We start from the raw sequence: 17,146 nt of genomic DNA, 5'->3' as shown, positions 1-17,146 counted from the left end.
TTTTTTTTTTTTTTTTTTTTTTTTATGGTAAAGGCATGACTCACAAGGAGATTGTTGCTCGTGGACAGACTGTCACACGTGACTTTTATGCTGGAGTGCTTCACCACTTGAGGGATCGAGTTTGCCGTGTCCACCCGGTGATCAAGGGTGATTGGATTCTCCACCACGACAATGCGCCCGCTCACATGTCGTGTGCCAAAGTTTTGGTCAAGTTCAATGTGACAACACTGCTGCAGCCACCTTACAGCCCTAACTTGGCTCCAAGTGACTTTTTCCTCTTTTCCCTGCCCCCCGAAGCAAGACAGGCCTGAAAGGGAAGCAATTCGCCGCCTCCATCGACGCCATCCAGCAGGCTTCGATGAGAGCCCTTGACAGAATGACACTTGAGGCCTTCCAGAAGGGCTACTGACAGTGGAAGACACACTGGCAGCGCTGTGTTGATGCTGAAGGATCATATTTAGAAGAACTTTAGTCCACTGTACTTAAATGTCCAATAAATTTCTAGTTCTGAGTTAAGTCTTGAAACTTTTGAATCACACCCAGTATGTGCATGTATGTATATGCTCATTAACCTTCGAGTGTTCAATACCATATCATTTGTATTTCTTTGTGAATCATCAATCAAACTTTAATATCTTGATTGATTTATGCACTTACTTTAAACAAAGAACACTTAAAATTATTTATATTGATGTCATGTTAATGAATATCAGCTTGTTATACTATGGGCTGAAATTGTTTCACCATTTCTACATTATATAATTCCTTCTCTTTACCACTTTCTGGCTCTACTAAGAACAATGGCTTTAGGTGTGGGATACCATTTACTTGATGTGGTCCCACATATTAAGGAAAAAAATTTATTTGTCTCTTTTTTAATCTTAAGAACATAAATGATGATCACATGTTAAAACTAAATCATCAGTTACTAATTCTGGTACATGGGCAATACTGTACCACAGATGTTGTTGAGCATTATATAGTAGGTTATTCTCTGCTCACCTCTGTACTTCATCTATAATTAATTCTTCCCCTTTGGGCCAACTATACACATTTAACATCGGTTCTCCTATGAAAGTTTTATTCATTACCTCTACATTTGATAATCCCATTGTTATGTGCAGTAATTAATTTATCAGTGTCTGAAATTCAGAAATTAATTATGCCCATGATGTATGGTTTGTGGAACAATATGCCCTACAAAGACATGAAATTTCATTCACTATTCATTCACAGGGACTACTTATGGGTGATATTTAGAAATCGCTATATATTTTACTTGTTTCTGTAAATGTGTGACTAATAAATTGTAGACTATTATTGATATGTAATCTGAGTGGTTTTCCGACATCTCTGAAATATTCTCCCAAACAGTGAAATACTGCTTCAGCACTTACTTTTTGGTAGGGTAGGGCTTAACATAGTTGGACCAGCACTCTACTAGCACAAATATGTGTGTTGCTCTAGCCCTCCCTGATGAAAGTTGACCAAAAAACTCTGCTGCAGAATGGTCATGAAATCAATAACACCCATCATATCAGTCTCCTATGCAATAACCAACATTCCATGAGAAATGCTACAGCTTGATGATCAGTATTCACCGCCATTTTGGATCCCCATATCAAAGTCGGAAACTTTTATATGCTCCAGACTAAGGCTTTTGTATGCTCCAGACTATGGCTGTTGCCATATAATTCAATTCAGGTTTGGTCAAAGCTTGACTGGAAAATGTTAGTTATTGTGTTATCCTGTGGTAGGATACCATTCACCTTCAAACCGTTCACAAGCCACTCCATACTCCAAAGCATCAGTACTAAATTTAAATGGTTTATCCATACATTGATTTTTAAAACTACAGTAGGTGCATTGACTAATGCTAATTTAATGTTGTTGAAAACTTCTGATTCTTCATCTCCCCAAACCCATTTCAATCTTTGCTTAATAAGTTTTAACAAACATGGATCATCAAACCCTGCTAATCCAAGAAATGACTTGATTTCTAAGTGTTCTTAGGTGCCAGACAGTCTTTGATTGCACAAATCCACTCTGGATCACCTTTTACCATTTACATCTACCATAAAATAAAAATTTTAATTCTTCTCTGCTGAAATGTGACTTAGATAACTTAATCATAATGCCTTTCTTTGCAAAACCTGTCCACAGTTTTTGTAAGTACAGCACAATGTTTCTCAAAAGTTTTGGATACCAACTGTACGACATTCACATAGATGATTAGATCTTGCAACAGTTCCTTTCCTAATGCTACATCTAAAGCTCTAGTGAATACTGATGCTGAAGTGTTCACACCAAACAGCAAAATCTTAAACTGGTAAGACTTACCTTCATATAAAAAAGCTGTAAATTTCCTAGAATATTCATCAAGTATCACCTGCCAGTATCCCATAGTCATGTCCACTGAACTAAAATACCTTAGTTGTTTGAATTTCATCAAAATGTCATCAATACTAACTGGTTAGTCTCTTTCTGTTTCTATATATGTTCATTTAGTGTTCAAGCATCGAGCATCAGACAGACTCCTCCTGTAGCTTTATTGGTACCATCAATAATGGATTATTGCAAATGCTAAAGATATGTTCCATGATATTAACTTCAATCATTTTATCTATCTCTTCTTGTACTGCTGTGGGTATACTCAAGAGCACTGAGTATGGTTTGCAAAAAAAGGCATTTTGTCCTTCATCTTAAAACTACATATGTCGTCTTCCAGTACTCCTGGTTTATCTGAAAATACTGTTTCATATTGTAATAATAACTTATGCAAATCTTCTTTCTGAGAATTAGTTAACAAAGTTGATTCATAAGCTTTTATTTTAATCTGTGCCTGCAATACCTCTTGGGAACTAGATTGATTCTCTGAATTTATCATTGTCAATGTGGCAATTAAATGTATTTTGTAATTCTTCCTATCCATCAAGTTTCAGTTCTTAAATTTTACTATACAGTTACGGTTATTATATTTATGCCTTAACTCTTTTGTAGCAAAGTCTAATGTTAATCTGTAGTTAGATGCTAATCAACATGATAACAAATGTAAATCCACATTTGGCACTCCAGCCACTGGAAGTGTGGTATACACTGCTCTTTGTTTTAATATCTCTAGCAAAGATTCTGATATAAGTGAAATTTCAGTGCTTGCATCTATGCAGACATAAGTTTTATGATTATTTATGTCTCCTGTTACTAAAGATTTACTATTCTTGTTAGTCTAGTTCTGTTCTCCTTCCTCTAATAACCATTCCTTCATGGGTAGTGTTTGTGTAAATGATATGAGCTGGCCAATGTAAGGGCACGATCCTACACTGACATGCCCTGAATCCTGGCCTCCCCTCCAGGATATTCTTCATTTCCTACTAATACCATAGATCCAATGGCAGAAATGCTTGTAGTTATGGATTCTTGTTATTCGTTGCCATGTTAACAAACATCAGGGCATTGTTGTTTCTTGACCAACTGTTAAGTTGTTTATTCTAGCCATATGCAGACCTTGTAACTTGAAAAAAGTTTGCCTCTCTCCTTTTCTGGAATTTATTACTTATTTGGTTACTATCACTATTTATATCATCATGATTTTTATTATTCCCTCTATCACTATTCATAGTATCTAAGCTTTCTATAAAATGCAATAACTTGTTTACTGTTGTCCATCCTCTATATAAAATCTCTTTATGAACATGACAGGGTAGTCTTCTGACTAACACTTTAGCTAAATGTACTTCTTCTAATAGCTTATCGAAGTATTTCAGCTGAGTAAGATGCCGATCTATGTACTTCTTAAAGCTGCCCCATGAACTGTTATAGTATTTAGGGTCAATACATTTGAATGTTAGTTTCTCCTGTATACTTTGAGACCAACACTTCCATTTAAACTTTTGTCCAATAGCTTGTTATACCTAACAATCTTCTTTCAACTTTCCTGTCTGCTGCTCAGTGTCTCCTCTATGTGGTGAGTGTCAATGTATCCAGTTTTATATTATTGCTAGTCCACCTTAGATTTTCCATAAAATATGTAATGAAGATACAAATATTGTGTGAACTGTTTGTATGGACTGTTCTTTATGTGTAAATGAGTGTTGATAACTAGGACTATAAATAGTTATACCATTTTTTATATTCTCTTGTGTATTTATTTTTCACCATATTTTTCATGAATTTGCTGGGTTTCAAGCAGGGATTTGTTTTTTGTTAGCTTTGGTACATGTCCATCTAGGCAAAGGGACCTGTTTTCTTTAGCTTCAGTATTAGTCCATCTAGCTACACCATGTCATATGTGGCAGTCAATTCAACAAAATCTTTCCAGAATCGTGGTTCAATTTTTTATGCTATAGCTACAACAACTGCAAGTAGCTCTAAAACAAACTTGATAAGGAGGAATGACAATGTCAATTTGTTTTTACATGTATTATATAGAAGCCTGCTGACCAGTTTATAATATATACTTAAGAGTGCTACAGGAAAGTAAACTGCTTGACCTCCACCGAGTTTCCCTCAATTTTGTTTGACAATAGTTGAAGAGCTATTTTAAACTGATTTGGCATCCACTCTGATATTAGAGTATAAGTGCAGAAATTTTTAAGCCAATCTCAAGCAATGTTTCAAAGATAGGCAGTGAAGCAACTACTGAAGTTAGGAATGTTGTGCTATGCCACTGGGTGCTCAAGTCTTCTTTTGACCCAGTTTGGCAGTGTCTATTCATTCCCATTTAAAAGACTGTGTAACAAATACACCAGGGCTTGTGAATATGACTGCTTTCACTGGTCACTCAGCCTGTGGTATGACAGCACATGCCTATGCACGAACTGTAATAGGATGTGCTGGATGGGTGCATAGAACAGATCTTCCACAGAGGTAGACCCTCCTGGCAATGGTTTCAGACTAATTTCTTTTTAAAAAGATGACAAGGTTAGATCAAATAATGGAAAATATAGGACAGAATAATGACAATATTATGAAAAGGATAGATCACTACTCTCCATATAATGGGATGCTGAGTTACAGACAGTGTAAAGGGACACATCCTCCTCTAGCATTACTTTTCCTCAACAGTAGTAGTCAATACCAGTAATATTTTTCAAATTTTGGACATGTCAATATTATCTCAGCTGTTTTTTTCTGAAAACTTTCATATAATTTTATAAACAATATGTTATATTTTAAGCTAAAATTTATGAAAAGGAATTATTCTGTTTTCATTGTTATAATCAATATGTACTAGCTCTGAATGTACAGTTAAAATTGTTCTTTTATTATTATTATTATTATTATTTTATAAACGTTTGAAATTACAAAATATGTGGCCTACTTAAAAATGTTTATTATTAACTATGCAATCTAATACTGTTTATTATGTTTATTTCTGGATTCCTTTATGAAATAATAATTGAACTTAATAGAAATTCATTTCTCAAGAAAAACTGTAAACCCTTTGGAAGTGAAGTAGTAGTAAGCATGCCTCTAATGTGATCAGATGTAGTTTTGTATTTTGGGCAAACTGTAATTTCGACTATGTTAATGTGAAAATTCAAAATACTGTGTGATGTATTAAAATGTGACAAAATAAATTAACATAAAAACAGAAATTCTGCAATGACATTATTCAAAATTATTTAGATCAATTGAACCTTGAGAACCTAAAACGTGAGAAGTTCAGCTTCAGGTATCAGACCCCTAGACAAGAACAACTGGAGCCAACTCTACAAGAAAATATAAGTAAACTAAAAAGTTTATTGTAATCTTACTCCTGTCAGATCTTCAGAAAAAGAAACTTCCTGGCAGATTAAAACTGTGTGCCGGACCGAGACACGAACTCGGGACCTTTGCCTTTCGCGGGCAAGTGCTCTACCAACTGTGCTACCCGAGCACGACTCATGCCCCGTCCTCACAGCTTTACTTCTGCCAGTACCTCGTCAGCGCACACTCCGCTGCAGAGTGAAAATCTCATTCTGGAAACATCCCCCAGGCTGTGGCTAAGCCATGTCTCCGCAATATCCTTTCTTTCAGGAGTGCTAGTTCTGCAAGATTCGCAGAAGAGCTTCTGTTAAGTTTGGAAGGTAGGAGACGAGGTAGTGGCAGAAGTAAAGCTGTGAGGATGGGGCATGAGTCTTGCTTGGGTAGCTCAGTTGGTAGAGCACTTGCCCGCGAAAGGCAAAGGTCCCGAGTTCGAGTCTCGGTCTGGCACACAGTTTTAATCTGCCAGGAAGTTTCATATCAGCGCACACTCCGCTGCAGAGTGAAAACCTCATTATTCAGAAAAAGCTTTGCAAACTGGTGAACAATAGTAGCAACCAGGAAGGAGGAGGTAGATTACAACAGGCTCAACAAAAAGACTGCTTTACATTTGAGTTTTTGGCCAAAAGGATTTCTTTCAAGTGGAAAACAAACATGCAGTCACACAAGTACAACTCACACGCACCTGACCACTGTCTCTGGCTGCTGAGGCCACTGAGTCTGCCTCAATGGCCAGAGATAGTGCTCATATGTGTGCAAGTTGTGGAAAAAAAAAACTCAAATGTGTAGCTGTCTTTTCTTTGTGTCTGTCTACAGCTCAATATTCCCTCTTTAAAGTGATTAGCAGTCTATCCTTTTCATAATATTGACAAGATTATATAATTTTTAAATGTTCATTTCTACTTACTCCTCTGCACTGAACTGTTGTTTCTGACTATACAGATGTTCCACTCTGTCACAGAATACTGAACAAGGTATAACACTGCAAAATAAGTACAGAAATTTCATTAAATCAATATTTTGTATTTACCTACACATTTAATAATATCATGTAAACTAACATGTTGTGAAGATAAGAAAATTGTGAAAAGTGATTGTAGGGGCTGTTTTTTTATGCAGAAGTGAGTGCTGATAAATAGAACTATAACTCATTATACTATATAAGATTTTCTTGTGTGCAGTTTATAAAGAATAGAATGAATGACTGCATGGCACACTGGACATGACATACGTAATATACCAAAAATGTGAGTAAAACATTTCCATTATTAGAAATGAAGGTCAGAGATGGATATCAGCACAATTAATACAATATTTAGTTTTAGATACATAAATAGTAACACAAAAGTTGGAAATAGACTTGGGTGGAAAATAAGAGCAAGATAAGATGCAATAATGACTTCTCAAGTTTATTACATTGTCAATTATATAGTGTTTGTGCAGTAAACAACTGTGTACCATTGTTGCTATTTTTATATGAATGTTTGGTGAGTGGGGATCCCATTAGAAACACCGCCTGTATATGAGTGTGGCTGGTTCTCTACAAAATTGTAGAAGTACCATACCAGTACTGACCACCATTGGCTTGATAAAGGGCACCAGGAAGGAATGAGGAATGAATGTCTGAAAATGACAATTGCAGATGTTATAACTTAAGCCTGTGACAGTAACCACTACATGTGATGCATGCTGAGAATGAGAAGTGTCAACATTTCACAGCCATAGTTTTTTGATAGACTTGTGAGAACTTGACCAGTGAGACTCCCCAACATAACATCTCTGAGTGTCAAGTGCCACTGATACACTCTGCCAGTTTAGACTCAACCTGTGTTACATTAGGGAGGGGGGAGTGGACAGGGGGGGGGGGGGGGGGGGGAGCTCCATGGAGATTCGACCAGCAAGAATCCTCAATACAACATCTCAGACTATCAAGCGGTACTGAGTAGATACTCTCTGCCACTTTTTGTCTCAACTACCTGTGTCATACCAGGATACTCAGTCCACAATAGTGTATATACAATGTGTAAATAAAGCAGTGAACTCTAATGTATGTATTCATGTCGTATCTTATCACATCTGTCTGTACATGAGTTCCTACAGACATCTTGAAATGGGCATTCAGTTGTGTGACACATTGTAGCATCAAATACTGGGAGTTCTGTGGAATTGCATCTTTGAGGAGTGCATGCTGGGACAGTGGATTGCAAAAATTACATCTCTCATCTACTTAAATTGTAGCACATAGGGAAGAACCGTTACAGGAATGTACAGTGCCAGTCTTCCAAACATGAGGACTGACATCACGTCAGAATATGAGAAAAGAAATGTTGGACATCTGAAGAAGAGAGCACTGGACCAACACTTTTGAATAGAATAGAATAGAATAGAATAGAATAGAATCTTTATTTGCCTTTCAGTATGTTTTCCATACAATTGGCATCCTCAGTGTGTTCAATACATTATTTTTTAATTACAATAATTATTATTGTACATAATTTTGCCTGTGCAGGGCAAGCAGATATGCATGCTAAAGTAATATTGGTAATACAACAATTATTTATTCACAATAGTAATAATAATAATGATAATAATAATAATACATCATAACAGTTAAATATACAATAGTATCAAGATATATTTATGGTACATCTTATGTATCCATGTAAAAAGTCTTTGTTGGTACATTACTGTCACAAACATATAGGTATAATTCACATGGCAGTTTTTTGTTTCGTGTAGCATATCTCTTTTGTGTCACTGTTTAGAAACTCATCAAGTGAGTAATATGGCATACATTTGAGCCACACTTCTATTGTTTGCTTTAAGTTATTCATCGGTAGTTCGCTCACAGCCTTTGAGAGTTTGTTATAAAATTTCAAGCTAAGGTGTTTATGGCTCTTTTGTATTAATGTCAGCCTTGTGTACGGTAGGTCTATGTTACTATTATTTTGAGTATTATAAACATGCACTTCAGATCTTGAATTAAAAGTTTTTTATTATATTAAACAATTATATATATATATATATATATATATATATATATATATATATATATATATATATATATATATATATATATATATACTAGTTAGTGTCATTATCCTCAGTTCTTCAAAATGATTTTTGCAATTTTGTCTTGGTGCTAGTCCTAAAATGCACCTAACTGATTTCTTCTGCCACTTGAAGATAGTACTTGAACCCACTGAGTTACCCCAAAGAAGTACCCCATATTGCAGTTGTGAATGGAAAAAAGCAAAGCATGTGGAGATTAGCAGATTTTTACTGGTAACATGTCTCAGCTTGTGTAATAGAAAGAGAGTTCGAACAAGTTTGCCACATAGATAATTTGTGTGTCTGTCCCATGTAAGTTTTTGATCTATACATAAACTTAGTAATCTGACATTTTTTTGTATTCTGTTCAATAGGTTTCAGGGTGAATAAATTTCTCCAGTTTTTGATTTGTTTAATAATAAAAGGTTGGCTCTGCACCAGTCACTGCTCATTTCAGTTACTACTTTGTTGTATTCTATGACATCTTGCAGATTTTCTCCATCTCTTATTAGTGTCATATCATCAGCATACAGTACATTGTTGCATGGCATATAATTTGAGAAGTCATTGGTGTAAACAGTGAACAGGAAAGGGCCAAGCACTCAGCCTTATGGAATTCCTCTCTTTACTTTCATGGGTGTTGACTTTTGATAGTTTGTTTTTACTAATTGTACCCTATTGCTTAAGTATGATTGAAAAAATTGCAATGGTTTATCTACAATACCATAATGTTCTAATTTTTTTTATCATTATTTCAAGTGTGACTGAGTCGAAGGCTTTTGTTAAATCTAACAGTGTAGCACAGGTTAGTTTCTTGTTTTCATATCCTTCATACACTCCTGGAAATTGAAATAAGAACACCGTGAATTCATTGTCCCAGGAAGGGGAAACTTTATTGACAAATTCCTGGGGTCAGATACATCACATGATCACACTGACAGAACCACAGGCACATAGACACAGGCAACAGAGCATGCACAATGTCGGCACTAGTACAGTGTATATCCACCTTTCGCAGCAATGCAGGCTGCTATTCTCCCATGGAGACGATTGTAGAGATGCTGGATGTAGTCCTGTGGAACGGCTTGCCATGCCATTTCCACCTGGCGCCTCAGTTGGACCAGCGTTCGTGCTGGACGTGCAGACCGCGTGAGACGACGCTTCATCCAGTCCCAAACATGCTCAATGGGGGACAGATCCGGAGATCTTGCTGGCCAGGGTAGTTGACTTACACCTTCTAGAGCACGTTGGGTGGCGCGGGATACATGCGGACGTGCATTGTCCTGTTGGAACAGCAAGTTCCCTTGCCGGTCTAGGAATGGTAGAACGATGGGTTCGATGACGGTTTGGATGTACCGTGCACTATTCAGTGTCCCCTCGACGATCACCAGTGGTGTACGGCCAGTGTAGGAGATCGCTCCCCACACCATGATGCCGGGTGTTGGCCCTGTGTGCCTCGGTCGTATGCAGTCCTGATTGTGGCGCTCACCTGCATGGCGCCAAACACGCATACGACCGTCATTGGCACCAAGGCAGAAGCGACTCTCATCGCTGAAGACGACACGTCTCCATTCGTCCCTCCATTCAAGCCTATCGCGACACCACTGGAGGCGGGCTGCACGATGTTGGGGCGTGAGCGGAAGACGGCCCAACGGTGTGCGGGACCGTAGCCCAGCTTCATGGAGACGGTTGCGAATGGTCCTCGCCGATACCCCAAGAGCAACAGTGTCCCTAATTTGCTGGGAAGTGGCGGTGTGGTCCCCTACGGCACTGCGTAGGATCCTACGGTCTTGGCGTGCATCCATGCGTCGCTGCGGTCCGGTCCCAGGTCGACGGGCACGTGCACCTTCCGCCGACCACTGGCGACAACATCGATGTACTGTGGAGACCTCACGCCCCACGTGTTGAGCAATTTGGCGGTACGTCCACCCGGCCTCCCGCATGCCCACTATACGCCCTCGCTCCTGGAAATGGAAAAAAGAACACATTGACACCGGTGTGTCAGACCCACCATACTTGCTCCGGACACTGCGAGAGGGCTGTACAAGCAATGATCACACGCACGGCACAGCGGACACACCAGGAACCGCGGTGTTGGCCGTCGAATGGCGCTAGCTGTGCAGCATTTGTGCACCGCCGCCGTCAGTGTCAGCCAGTTTGCCGTGGCATACGGAGCTCCATCGCAGTCTTTAACACTGGTAGCATGCCGCGACAGCGTGGACGTGAACCCTATGTGCAGTTGACGGACTTTGAGCGAGGGCGTATAGTGGGCATGCGGGAGGCCGGGTGGACGTACCGCCGAATTGCTCAACACGTGGGGCGTGAGGTCTCCACAGTACATCGATGTTGTCGCCAGTGGTCGGCGGAAGGTGCACGTGCCCGTCGACCTGGGACCGGACCGCAGCGACGCACGGATGCACGCCAAGACCGTAGGATCCTACGCAGTGCCGTAGGGGACCGCACCGCCATTCCCAGAAAATTAGGGACACTGTTGCTCCTGGGGTATCGGCGAGGACCATTTGCAACCGTCTCCATGAAGCTGGGCTACGGTACCGCACACCGTTAGGCCGTCTTCCGCTCACGCCCCAACATCGTGCAGCCCGCCTCCAGTGGTGTCGCGACAGGCGTGAATGGAGGGACGAATGTAGACGTGTCGTCTTCAGCGATGACAGTCGCTTCTGCCTTGGTGCCAATGATGGTCATATGTGTGTTTGGCGCCGTGCAGGTGAGCGCCACAATCAGGACTGCATACGACCGAGGCACACAGGGCCAACACCCGGCATCATGGTGTGGGGAGCGATCTCCTACACTGGCCGTACACCACTGGTGATCGTCGAGGGGACACTGAATAGTGCACGGTACATCCAAACCGTCATCGAACCCATCGTTCTACCATTCCTAGACCGGCAAGGGAACTTGCTGTTCCAACAGGACAATGCACTTCCGCATGTATCCTGTGCCACCCAACGTGCTGTAGAAGGTGTAAGTCAACTACCCTGGCCAGCAAGATCCCCAGATCTGTCCCCCATTGAGCATGTTTGGGACTGGATGAAGCGTCGTCTCACGCGGTCTGCACGTCCAGCACGAACGCTGGTCCAACTGAGGCGCCAGGTGGAAATGGCATGGCAAGCCGTTCCACAGGACTACATCCAGCATCTCTACGATCGTCTCCATGGGAGAATAGCAGCCAGCATTGCTGCGAAAGGTGGATATACACTGTACTAGTGCCGACATTGTGCATGCTCTGTTGCCTGTGTCTATGTGCCTGTGGTTCTGTCAGTGTGACCATGTGATGTATCTGACCCCAGGAATGTGTCAATAAAGTTTCCCCTTCCTGGGACAATGAATTCACGGTGTTCTTATTTCAATTTCCAGGAGTGTATATTACTAATATATATATATTACTAATATTCCACTGCTTTGGTTGTCGATAGTTCAGATCGAAAGCCAAACTGGTTCTTACTCAATAATTTATTACTTTCAAAATAATTGTAAATTTGGATATGTATGCAGTTTTGTATTACTTTTGATATAATGGGAACTATTGATATAGGTCTATAATTGTTTGGCATTTTTCTGTCACCTTTCTTATAGATTGGAAGTGTAACTGTCATTTTCAGATCACAAATGGTCAAACCACAATCAGTAACTGCAACTAAACCTTCGGCAGAAACAACAGCAAAACCAACAGATACTACAACAGATCCACCATCAACAGAAATAGTGCCAATAAAAGAATCAAAGGCAGCAATAGCACGAAGAATCCTGTCAGCACCACCACCACAACCACTACCACTACCACCACCACCACCTCCGGCCACAGAAACAGCAGCAGCAACTGAACCAACAACAACAGTAGCAGCAGCAACAAAACCATCAACAAATGTTGCAGCAACACAACACTGCCTAAGGAGGAGTCAAAGACAAGGTACATCTACATCATTAAATAAGGATTTTTTATGGCTTCAGACAAAGAACAGGAAAAGATTGTGACAAATCAGCAAGAAAATCTGCAGATAAGTCACAACTACTATGGAAAAAGCAGCACATTACCAGGTAATGACAAAAGAAAAAATACTTGCAAAACAGTCAGGATAATGCGTCAGAATATTCAATGCCTCAGAAACAAAGTACTAGATCTAGAAGTAGCTTTAAATAATCTTGCTGATGTCTCTTGTATTTGTTTATCTGAACACTGGTGCAAGGCTAGTGAATTAAGTCTCATAAATATAAGCAAGTTTAATTTAGCATCACATTATTGCCGAAGTGTTTTTAAAAATGGTGGGGTATGCATTTACTCTAGAGTAGGACTGCAGTTCAAAGTGAAAACAGAATTGGACCATCTAAATATAGAAAAACATTTTGAATCATGTGCCATAGAGTTAAAAACTGAGGAGAAGAGTGAAAAACTAGTTGTCATTACAATATATAGATCTCCACTGGGTGACAAAAACATATTCTTCAAAAAAATAGAAGCAGCATTAAACACTTTTTATAGTAATGAAGTGAAATTATTTTTATGTGGAGATTTTAATATTAACCTGTTAATTGAAAGTGATGAAAAAAGACAGCTTTTGAGTATACTCAGCAGCTTCCACATGAAACCACTCTTTACAGATGCCACCAGAATAACAGAACTGTCATCTTCTCTTTCAGACAATATTTTCACAAATATAGAGAATGGTATCACTGAGCCACTAAACGTAAACTTAGGTCTTTCTGCTCACAATACACTATTAACATACATAAATTACTCTATCCCCAAGGCAGTAAAATATACGTGGGGATACAAAAGGCACTTCTATACAGAAAAAGTGGATACTTTCATCCAGTTGTTAGCTAATGAAACCTGGGAAGATGTCTTTGCACAAACAACAACCGAGGAATCTTTCAATGCTTTTTCTAGTACATTCATGTCCCTATTTGATATGTGTTTCCCAAAAAAGTTCACAAAGATCAATGTCATGCCTAGGAACACAAGCCAGTGGATAACACCTGCTATTAGAGTATCTAGTCAAACACTAAAACATATCATTCAACTCAAAAAAGATAACAAAGATGTACACTTCACAGATTATGTTAAGACATACAAGAAAATTTACAGGAAGGTGATCAAAAAAGCCAAGACAATGAACAATGACAGTGTAATTGCTGGGTCAGCAACCAAATCGAAAGCTATATGGAATGTAGTAAAAAAAGAAATAGGCCCTAGCAAAAATGTTAGAAATCCAGATGACTTTGTTGTAAAAGATGATCAAGGTGTGCTAGTCAGAAATCTTACTTTCGCAAATTATATTAATGACTACTTCATAAATAGTCCAATCAATCTGAGTAAAAATTGTTCTAAGATTAGTAGAACATCAATCCCAGAAGAACAAAGTGTTAATTCATTATTGCTACCTCCCATGAACAAATTGGAAGTTAATCGAATAATAAAAACAATGAAGAATAAAATGTCCTCAGGGATTGACGAGATACCTTGCTCAGTCATGATGAGATGTGCTAATGTCATATCAGACCCACTCTCACACATCATAAACATATCATTTTCAGAAGGTGTCTTTCCACAACGATTAAAAATTGCAAAAGTAAAACCATTGTATAAAAAGGGCAATATACATGAAGTGGGAAACTATAGACCAATAGCTTTATTATTGGTATTTTCAAAAGTAATAGAGACAGTCATGAAAAACAGAATTACAAATTACCTCGAGAAATTCAATCTATTGTCTGTAAACCAACACGGCTTTCGCAAAGTAATGAGTACAGATTCAGCCATCACCCAATTCATTGAAAATATTGTAACGGGGCTAGATAAGAACAACAGTACAATAGGAATAAATTTGGACCTCTCAAAGGCATTTGATACTGTCCAACATGATATACTGCTAGACAAATTAGAATAGTTCGGTATACGAGGAGTAGCTAAAAAGTGGTTTCAGTCATATCTCCATAATAGGAAACAGGTAGTAGAAATTGCAACAACAAACAGTAAAAACCAAAGTATTGTTTACAGATCAGATATTCAAACTGTGCCAATTGGGGTACCGCAGGGGAGTGTTCTAGGTCCTCTCCTATTTCTTCTTTACATAAATGATATCAAGATTCCAGTAAATGGTACTCATATAACCCTGTTTGCGGATGACACAAACATTGTAGTAACTGACATAAACCGGGTATTGCCAACATCTGCAACCAGAGTTATAGAATATTTGCAAAATTGGTTTAAAGTGAACAAATTAACCATAAATATCTCTAAAACTAATTATATCCCTTACAGGAAAGCAAAGTCACACTCTGATCTAGATCTCAGAATACAAAATAAAGAAATTGTGAAAGTTGCTACCACGAAATTCTTAGGTGTACATATAGACGAAAGTTTAGACTGGAAATCCCATATCCTGTATCTCTCGCATAAGTTAAGCTCTGCTTGATTTGCTTTACGCGTTATTAGCTTTGTATGTAGTAGGAAATGTAGCAGAGCTGTTTACTGTGCTTATATACATTCTGCTATTACCTATGGCCTCACCTTCTGGGGTCACAGTAAGAAAAATCTCAAATCCATCTTCACTCTACAAAAACAAGCTGTTAGAATAATTACCAACAGTTCAAGGCTAACTCCTTCAAAGCAATTATTTAAACAGCTGAATATTCTACCCCTACTGTGCCTCTATATACAGAAAAGCGTAATTAATGTAAAAAGAAATATTAACAATTTCCAATCCAACTCGGATCTACATACTTACAACACAAGAAAGTGCAATGACATTCATATAAAAAGAGTTAACAAGGCTTTGGCGCAGAAACAAACAAACATACAAGGAAGCAGATTGTATAACAAACTACCGGTAAAGATAAAAGAAATAAAAAAAATGGCTTCATTTAAAGAAGCAGTATTCAAATTTTTAATGACCAACTGCTAGTATAGTGTAAAAGAATACCTGGAATAGCTTCATACTAAACAATTATATGTATGTACTCTGTGCCAGTAGTAATTTCTATCTGACTGTTGCTAAGATCTAAATAAATAATATGTACAAAAGTGTTAGAATTGTATGTGTTATATCTAAATATCAACTGTGTATTCCATGTAAAAAGTCTTTCTCATACATCAATGTAAATAATCAAAGTTGTACATGCTATTTCAATGTGGTCTGATGTTATGTAGTTGCTGGAGAGCCACATTCAGAATCTGATCCAGTCCCGGAAAGTATCCTGTCACAAGTGGGGCACTTTTGTGGTTCTTCTGTGGGAGATTCTGGGTTTGAGAGGGTGAGGAAGTGGCTCTGGTTATTTGCTTCTGTACCAGGTCGGGAGGGTAGTTGCGGGATGCGAAAGCTGTTGTCAGGTTGTTGGTGTAATGCTTCAGGGATTCCGGACTGGAGCAGATTCGTTTGCCACGAAGACCTAGGCTGTAGGGAAGGGACCGTTTGATGTGGAATGGGTGGCAGCTGTCATAATGGAGGTACTGTTGCTTGTTGGTGAGTTGGATGTGGACGGACGTGTGAAGCTGGCCACTGGACAGGTGGAGGTCAACATCATGGAAACTGGCATGGGATTTGGAGTAGGACCAGGTGAATCTGATGGAACCAAAGGAGTTGAGGTTGGAGAGGAAATTCTGGAGTTCTTCTTCACTGTGAGTCCAGATCATGAAGATGTCATCAATAAATCTGTACCAAACTTTGGGTTGGCAGGCCTGGGTAACCAAGAAGGCTTCCTCTAAGCGACCCATGAATAGGTTGGCGTACGAAGGGGCCATCCTGGTACCCATGGCTGTTCCCTTTAATTGTTGGTATGTCTGGTCTTCAAAAGTGAAGAAGTTGTGGGTCAGGATGAAGCTGGCTAAGGTAATGAGGAAAGAGGTTTTAGGTAGGGTGGCAGGTGATCGGCGTGAAAGGAAGTGCTCCATCACAGTGAGGCCCTGGACGTGCGGGATATTTGTGTATAAGGAAGTGGCATCAATGGTTACAAGGATGGTTTCTGGGGGTAATGGATTGGGTAAGGATTCCAGGCATTCGAGAAAGTGGTTGGTGTCTTTGATGAAGGATGGGAGACTGCATGTAATAGGTTGAAGGTGTTGATCTACGTAGGCAGAGATACGTTCTGTGGGGGCTTGGTAACCAGCTACAATGGGGCGGCTGGGATGATTGGGTTTGTGAATTTTAGGAAGAAGGTAGAAGGTAGGGGTGCGGGGTGTCGGTGGGGTCAGGAGGTTGATGGAGTCAGGTGAAAGGTTTTGTAGGGGGCCTAAGGTTCTGAGGATTCCTTGAAGCTCCGCCTGGACATCAGGAATGGGATTACCTTGGCAAACTTTGTATGTGGTGTTGTCTGAAAGCTGACGCAGTCCCTC

This window comes from Schistocerca nitens, unplaced genomic scaffold (assembly GCF_023898315.1).
Source record: "Schistocerca nitens isolate TAMUIC-IGC-003100 unplaced genomic scaffold, iqSchNite1.1 HiC_scaffold_376, whole genome shotgun sequence".
Classification (NCBI taxonomy): Eukaryota; Metazoa; Arthropoda; class Insecta; order Orthoptera; family Acrididae; genus Schistocerca; species Schistocerca nitens.
Note: the sequence above shows the minus strand (reverse complement) of the source record.